The sequence below is a fragment of the Microcebus murinus genome, chromosome 6 (assembly GCF_040939455.1).
Source record: "Microcebus murinus isolate Inina chromosome 6, M.murinus_Inina_mat1.0, whole genome shotgun sequence".
NCBI lineage: Eukaryota > Metazoa > Chordata > Mammalia > Primates > Cheirogaleidae > Microcebus > Microcebus murinus.
Window position 1 is genome coordinate 102608638 of NC_134109.1, and position 9255 is coordinate 102617892.

Genomic DNA, 9255 nt, shown 5'->3' on the forward strand with positions numbered 1-9255 from the left:
ACCGCCGCCTTCCCTCTCAGACGACCAGCCTGGGCAAGGCCTTGTGGGAACTGCTGGTACTCACTGGCAGAGAAGGGCTGACATAGTCACAAATGTTAATATAACTTTTTATACTTTTAGCCAGCATTTATTAAGTACTTACTATGTGCTGGTCACAACTGTATTAGGATAAACCATTTTGGGCCTTTAAAAATGACAATTTCATGTAGGTCAATCTAATATATTAGTTTATTTAATCACGATAAAACTATACAATGGTATATTATCTCCATTTTACAGATGAGGAGACTGAGGCACAGAAAAAGTGACTTACCCAAAGTCACACAGCTGGTAGGTAAGTGGTGGAGCCAGTTTACCAATCCGGGAGCTCTGATCCTAGAGCCCATGCTTGTGAACCCTTCTTCACACACCCAGATGATCACGCCCACAGTAATAGGGGCTGGCCCTGGCACCTGTCCCCCCAACCCTGCCTGAGCCCCAGACTCTGGTAACCAGCTCTCCCCAGGGAATGAGATTAGCCCCAAACCTCCTGGGCCTTTATCAGCAAGAATGTGTGCCTGGGTGCTGCAAGACAATGGAGTGACCCAGGGGCAGCACGCATGGCGGGGAGACAATGTGCTTCTCCAAACACCAGCCACCAGAATAACAAACATCGCTGGCTTCCACAGCACCGAAGTCTAAATACTGAAGCGGAGCATCCGTGCCTCTCCACGTGGGATGTTCCGGTGGAAAAAAGCCGGCAGCCGCTATTGTCCGGACCCCCAGAGGGAAGATCTGAGGCTGTTTCTCTAGTCCCGCGAGACCTCTGCCTCCTCTGCCAAGGCCCCGGCCCGAAGGAGGGCTCGTTTGATGTGAGCCAGCAAAACAAGAACGTAAGGACAATGCGGAGAGTTTTTCCTGAAGCTAAAGGCGTTGCATTGCAGAAGCCTCTGCGTGGCCCCGGCTTCCTCCTCACGGGGGCGCCGCCCTCCCCTCTGCACCTGCCAGCTTCCTCTTCCGGAGCAAACTCCGCCTTGCACGAGGCCCTAATGGCGGCTTCTCCAGCCCCGGCTCTGCCTCCTGACTTCGCACTCTCACTTTCCAAGGCCACCTGCATTATCACCATATTTCTTTGCTCATAGCCTCTCAAGAGAGCTCGATTGGCCTAACACGCCTGTTTTTACACCAGACCATGTTCATGTGTCACTGGCCAGCCAATCAACCAGATGCCTTGGGGCCACGTGGCCACAACTGGTCCAATCAGCTGGCAGGGTCACATGGCCCCAGTGCGGGTTCCCCTTGAACAGGTGGTGAGAGTGGGCCAGTTCCCCTTGGCAGGCGCCATGGTTGACAGGGAGGGAACAAAAGTCCAGTTCTGAGGTTTCACACCAACACTGGATTTGTATTTCTCAGCCCAGGAAGGTGTCAGAGTCATGGCTCAAGAAGGTCCCCCTGAGACGCACAAAGCACACATGGGCAGTGTCAGGTTCTGGGGGGAGAGGTAGCCGAGGGCCAGACTCATACTAAACGGGCTGGATTCAGCCCAGGGAGGTGGCTGCTGAGTAAGGGAGGAAGACGCAGATTTAGACATCTTTAGGATATAAATCCGTGAATCTTGGTGAATAACTGGATATAAGGAATGAACAAAAGTTTAGATGGTGGCATCGTTCACTGAGAAAGAACACAGGAGAAGAGCAGGTTTGGAGAGGAAGGAGAAACGGTGAGTTCCTTTCTGAGCGCTGAGATGAAAGACATCCCGCTGGATTTGCCTCCGGGAAGCAGGCTGTTCAAGCGCGACCTTTGGGAAAGAAGGGGGTTGGAAGGACAGTTGTGACAGTTGAGGGCATTGAAACCACAGAGTGCACGATTTCCCCCGGGGAGAAGCGGAGAGTACGACTGACGATGAGTCAACGAACGAAGAGGCCAAGGCTTGAGATTCGCTGTGTTTCGTTCATTGCACTCGGAAAAGGCAGGGTGGTGGGTGGAAAGAGTGTGGGCTCTGAAACTTGCCAGTTGCGTGCCTTCGGCCTTTGCGCCTAACCTCTTGTGTCCTTAGTTTCCTCGTCTCAAAATGGGTGTAATGATACTCACCTCATCGAGCTGTAGTGAGACAGTAACCATAGCGTTCCAAGCACGGGGTTTGGTGCGGGTAGCAGGCATTTAAGAGACGTTTCAGACTCTGGCCTCCTCCTGAGCCAAGCTTGGAAATACTGGAGAGCATCCTCGGTAAGAGCATAACAGAGATTCTGGGGGCGTCATACCCTTAGCCAATGGCTTCTCCAAAGGACCCACTGACCGTGTGAATAGCCTCATCTGGAGATAATGTCAGGAGTCTAAATTTGAGGCCTGGGCCAAACAGCCCTCCTGCTGCCTACCTAGACCCCAGCACGGGCTCTCTGTGACAGGCCATGCCCATTCATGGGTCTCCTTCCCAGTGGAGGCCTCCCTCTTGCAAGAACTCCCCTAGACTCTAAGGATCTGCCTGCTCCTCTCCCCTTCCTCCCCCTGCCTGCAGAGCATCCAGTATCCAAGTCTTCCAAACCTTCCCAGGAGCCAAGAGCTCCCATCCAGACACGTGTGCCAGTGCCAAGCAGAGAAAATGCATGGGAAAGGGTGCTACCTTCAGTTCATGTCAAACATTCAATACTTGGACATTAGTTTACTTCAAGTCATAATATTTCTTCAAAGATGTTTATACAGCCCTACTGGGAAAAATGAAAGAAGATGAAAATAAATGGAAGACTAGCCTAAAGACTAGAAATAGCGAAGACAACAGTTTTTCTCGAGTTCTTATATAGACTTAATGTACTACCTGTTAAAGCTACTAAGAGATATTATATGAGACCTTGATGAGTGAATAGTGATGCTGCTACTAGATTAAATGGTTAAAAACACTAAAGCTTCTTTTTAAAGGATATGGCAGTAAATTTAGCCTACCAGACTTCATAACATATTACAAAGTGACAATTACCCAAACCATATGGTAACAATGGAAAAAAATGATCAGTGGAAGAGAGTAAACAATCCAAAATTAATTCAATATATAGTAAAGCTAGAAATAATTCAACAATCCAATAATCACTATATAATAAGTGTTTTGGAAAGAAATATAATACAGAGAAGAGTTACATCTTATACCATTTTCTACAATAAAGTACAGATGAGATTATGTGCATGTCTGAAAAACAAACCATAAAAAAGACAAGAAACGCACTTCTACATTTATCATATTGGAAGAGAATCTATCATCAGAGACAAAATAATTTTCAAATTAAAAAATTTGGGGGCCGGGCGTGGTGGCTCACGCCTGTAATCCTAGCACTTTGGGAGGCCGAGGCGGGCGGATTGCTCAAGGTCAGGAGTTCGAAACCAGCCTGAGCGAGACCCCGTCTCTACCAAAAATAGAAATAAATTAATTGACCAACTAAAAATATATATACAAAAAAAAAAATTGGGGGCAAGGCTGGGCAAGGTGGCTCATATCTGTAATCCCAGCACTTTGGGAGGCTGAGGTGGGAGGATCACTTGAGGCCAGGTGTTCAAGAGTTCAAGAACAGCCTGAACAACATAGTGAGACCACATCTCTATTTTATTTCTTAAAAAAAAATAAAGAAAACTTTTCCTTGAATAAAATATAGGACAATCACAAGAGGAAAACAGCCTGAAAGAAATGTCAACCCACTGATAAATCTAAAATATCTTAATTTTTGCTTTTTCACAAAAAACTAAACTCAGTGCCCAGATTCCACTCAGTAAGCAACAGAGATGAACAGATAGTTTACACAGGAAGTGCAGATGGTAAATCAAAACATGAAAAAGTGCATAGTTCCACCAGAAAGGAGAGAAATGTAAACAAACCAGTGCTGGGTAGCAGAGCACATTTATCAAACGAGTGAAAGTAAAATAAAATGGCAAAATCCTGTGCTGTTGGAGCTGTGGGAGACAGGGCGGGACTGGACCACATTGAGAAGCTCAGAACAGGCCCCGATTGGAATGCAGGCCCCACCCTGTGCCACTTGAGTCCTTGGGCAAGTGACTTATCTCTCTGTGCCTTGGTTTCCCTCCCTGTCAAATGCAGTGTGAATGATACATAGAGAACACTTGGAACAGTGACTAGCACACAGTCAGTGCTGCATAAAGTGCTAGCCACTATTTGTGTGTGGGGTGGTGGTGGAGGTGATTTTCCTCACCATTTTCTCTCTATTGTAGTAAAAAGCGCATGGGCCTCGGGGCCAAAAACATCATTCATTCAACAAATATTTACCCAATACCAGATCTAAGTGCAGTCCCCGTTCCATTAATTGTTAGTGATGTCAACTTTGTGAAAACCGCTTAGCAATCCCGAATCTCAATTTCCCCCATCTGTAAAATGGAATAATAAAATCTACTTCTTAGTGTTGGTTGAGGCACAATGAGATACTACACATAAAGTTGCAGGATGGGGCGCAGAGAAGTCCTTAATGCATCTGAGATTCCTCACTCCTCCTCCTGGAACTTCAACCCAGCCCAGGGGCCCAGCCCAGGATTGTGGTCATAGAATTTGTTCTCAGCTGCCTGCCAGCTCGACCCAGTTAAGATCTTTAGAGGCCCCAAACCCCAAAACTCACGATGCCACCTACCTCCAACATATGTAATTCAAAATAATATGAATAAATATTACCAATTCATAGAATAAAAGCTGGTGTTTTGATGTGCCATAAAACTTACATGCATGCTGAAAATACAACCACTTATTTCTGCATTTTCTCTCATTCTTGCTGGCTTTCTTTGGTCCTCTTGTTTGCTGCTGGCCTTTTGCAGGTGGCTTAGCCAATCCAGCAGTAATCCTGGCTCGCTGCCAAATCATCCCCATGACACAGGGGCCACATGGACTTCAGATTTCTCCCTCCCTGGGGGTATTTGCAATTTCAGTGGTGGGGAATAAGAGCTCCTGGGTCTGACAGCCTGTAACAGAATAGGCACTCAGTAAATATTTGTGCAGGGAAAGAGTGAACAGATGCATGAATGTCTCTGAACAGTGGAATTTCAGCTGCCATGGGAGGTAGAGGGGGTGGATCTCGGTAATGGAGAGACAAAGGAACCAGAACTTCTCATGTCGCACCAGGTAAGTGGAGGGCTGATATTCCAAATACTTAGCACATGGAACAGCACAGTAGTGGCCAATCAGAATGGGCCTGGATTCCGTGTTAGATTAAGCGTGACCCCATTGCTATGGATGATAGAAGTCCAGAGGTACTGCAGGAAGGGGTTAAGAAGGAGGGGGTACATGGGGCTCGAGACAGCTGCTATTCATCAGCTAGTATGAAAGCACTTCAGTACTCCACGACCCACACAGCCATGTCACACACACGTGATGACTGCACGGCAGCTAGGGTTAAGTGCTTGCATGAGAATCGAGAGACTTCCACCACTTCCCCGTCCATCTGCAAAACAAAGAAGTCAACTTAGGAATCTTTCAGGCCCACTCCAGCTCTGACTACTTGTCATTTTAACATAATAACAATAGCAGCAATTTTCGAAAGCTAGTCTGGTATAGAAGAAAAAGCACATGCCCCGAAGCTGCTAGACCCAGTTCAAATTCCAGCTGTTACTTACTGTGGGACTTGGGTCCACATCAGTCAACTTCTCTGAACCTCCATTTTTCATTAATTCAACAAATATCTTTTGAGCCTTTTTTTCTGTGCCAGGTCGTAGGGACACATTGGTGAACAAGACCTAGTTCTTGCCATCATGGTACCTACTGTTCTACTTAGGGTTCCTTGGATGTAAGTGACAGAAACCGACTCAAGTCAGCTTAGGCAAAACCCAGAATGCACTGCAAGGACATGGCAAGTCTAGTGGGGAGGCCCCAAGGTGGAACGCAGCCAGACCTTGCCTAGAACCTGGACTGAAAGCCACCAACCCTAGCACTCTCAGCCTACCTGCTGCATGATTTTCTCACTCCTCCACCCCTCTTAGTTCTTTTTTATTATTTTTTATTTTTTTATGTTTTTGAGACAGAGTCTCACTTTGTTGCCCAGGCTAGAGTGAGTGCCGTGGCATCAGCCTAGCTCACAACTACCTCAATCTCCTGGACTCAAGCAATCCTCCTGCCTCAGCCTCCCTAGTAGCTGGGACTATAGGCATGTGCCACCATGCCCGGCTAATTTTTTCTCTATATATTAGTTGGCCAATTAATTTCTTTCTATTTACAGTAGAGACGGTCTCGCTCTTGCTGGGCTGGTTTCAGACTCCTGACCTCGAGCAATCCGCCCACCTTGGCCTCCCAGAGTGCTAGGATTATAGGCGTGAGCCACCGCGCCCGGCCCACTCCTCTTAGTTCTGATAAGCCTCAGTTGATACGACATCCCAGTTAAGAATCTGAATGGTCCAGTTTGGGCCATATGTCCATTCCTAATTCAGTCACCCAGGACCATGGGGCAGGACCACTAAGTACAAACATGGTCTCAGGGACTCAGCCATGTGGATGGGGGAGGGGTCCAAGTCCCTAAAACTGGGAGGCTTATGAATCCTGGAGTTTACTCCATGGCCTCACAGGGTGGTTGCGAAGATGAAATGAAATCCCAGGTAAAGTGGCTGGGGCAGAGCCTGAGAGACAGGGATGGAGCACCGTGCCACCATTCCGTGTCCACAGTTGGTGCTCAACTAAAATGTGTGAAGGAGGAAACAATATTACTACTGCAAGTGTCTTTCATGTACCCAGCAACTTTGTGTCTATTTTCTCAGTTACTGCCTCCCTTGTTTTGACCGCAGCCCCCACTTTGCTGGGTTGACTTAGACAAGGTAGCGGGGCACAACAGGCGCCTGGGCTAGACCTCGCCCACATGGTGGGTGTGTGATGTGCTGAATGAGTGAGTGAGTGAATGTTCTCCCACCCAGCCCTCAGCGCTCCACCGGGGGTAGGATGGGTGGCTGGAAAAAGGGGGTCTTTGTTGGAGGGACTTCTCTTTCTCCCTTTGCTTAGTTACCAAAGCACCAGGAGCTCAGCTCCTCGAAAGCATTCAAGGAAGGGATCAAGGACTGGGTTCAAGTCCTCCCACCCTGACTCTAATTTGCTGACTATCATCAAGCCACTGACCTCACCTCTCTGGATTCAGCATCCTCACTGGCAAATGGATAATAGGCAAAGGGGGGGCTTGCTTGGCTCTACGATTAAGAGGACTGGAGTCAGAGAGGGAAGGGGCTTTGATAAGGCCTGGCCTCAGCCCTCCCCACTGTCCACAAGGGAGTCTTGAGTCCCGCAGACCAGCCCCTCCTGGCCTGGAGGGGAGGCTCTGTGCCCTGGGAGCCCCTCTGCCTCCGCCCACAGCCAGCCAATGACTTCACCGGCTGTGTGGTTGAAACCCGAGCTCCCTTGCTAGGGGCAGAGCAGGAAGTTTTTCCCTGCGGGTGGAAGCTTTTGTTCTCTAAGCCTTGATCGCTAGACAGAGGAATTTCCCCGCTGATGTCAGCCCAGACTCAGGCCCAAGCCCACTGGATGTGCAAGGGGGCAGAGGGAGGGCTGCCTTACAGGACAGAAGGTGCAGGGTCGCAGGCACCAGGTGGCTGTCCCCTCCCTCCTTTTCCTCCATTAACGCGCTGTGACATGGGGTCAGCTCCCTGTCCATCAGCTCAGGAGGAAAGCCGTGGGGAAGCTCACTCGCCCTGAAAGTAGTTAGAAAGGTGGGTGGAAAGCGGTTTCTAATTCTGTCCAGCCACTTACTGTTAGCTGAGTGACTTGGGTTAGGCCCTTAACCTCACTGGGACTCAGTTTCTTCATCTGCAAAATGGGAATAATAGGGCTTCATATCTCCTACTGGTGGGTATTAAATGTAAAGCCTTCAAAACTGCCTGGTACATAGTAAATGCTCAGTAAACATGGGCAGCAATTTTTGTATTATTATCACCTCTCCAGTGAAGAGGAAAGGAGATGTCATGTGCGGCGCAACAAGAGAGGGTCCAGCTCAAAACCAGAGGCGCCCTCACTAAGCGACTGCCGCGCTTTTCTGCTGCGGGAACGCAGCTGTGCCCTCCTTCGCCGGAACGCGAGCCTTCACAAAGATGACGGGACTGTGCTAGTTTCTCAGGGCAGCCATGACAAAGTACCACAACTGAGTGGCTTGAACAATAGCAGTGTATTTATTGTTTCACAGTTCTGGAGGCCGGAAGTCCGAAATCAGGGTGTCAGCAGGTTGGTTCCTCCTGAGGGCTGTGAGGAATGGGCCGATTCCAGATCTCAGCCCTTGGCTTGGGGATGCCGTCTTCCCTCTGGATGTCCCTCTGTGTCCAAACGTCCTCTTCTTATAAGGGTGGCAGTGGCTTTGGATTAGGGCCCACCCTAAAGACTTCATTTTAACTTGGCTATCTGCGAAGGCCCTGTCTCCAAACGAGGTCACATTCTTTCCCACATGCCGGGGCACTGAGGGTTAGGACTTAGAATTTTGGAGAGACACAACTCAACCCATAGCAATGGCCTAGGAGGAGAGGACAGTACTTAAGAGGAAGGTGTATTTCAAGTCTTAACACCAAAATAGAGAAGATAATTTGGAGCAGAAAGGTCTTCTGCAAGCCTGTCAAATCCTCCCCTGAGTGTGGCTATTTAAAGACATTATAGTGTCAAGTCTTAAAAGCATCAGAACCTAGTTATGGAACCCAAATAATTAAATTACTCACATTCCACCCTAACCCTCTGCTCCCCATTCCTAATTTCATCTGCCAAAATTGAACGTGAAATCTGAGACACTCCTAATAAAGCCATGCCTTCCTCAGTTTCCTTGGCAGAGGATGGGCAGAAGGAGCAGTGGATAGGATGTCGACGGACCTAGAGTCTAGTCTCTGTACCACGCACTTGCTCTGTGACCTTGGCCATGTGACCTTCTCTCTGGACCTCAGTCTCCTCAACTGTAAAGTGTGTGTGTGCGTGCGTGTGTGTACAGGTGTGGGGGAGGTTGGAGGGAGACAGACTGCGTCAGTTACACATGAAAGCGAGCAATTTAGAATATGACTTTAAAACCCCAAAGCACACAAGTATATAAAAAAGGAGCATGCAAAATTGCATGCATTTTTAAGCTAAAACATGAGGTTTTTAGGAACACTAGAGGAACACTGGCTATGTAGTGGCTGCTCCATACTCCACCTCACACCCCCTCCACCCCGCCCCGTTTTCTGGGATGCGAGCTCTTTCCGATGTGCAGTAGGGAATGTCTTCACTGGAAAGATTTGAGATGCTTTGGACCAGGTGTTGGCATGGACGTTCCAGTTCGGAAGCCAGAGAGCGTTGGATCTGAACTCCCTCCC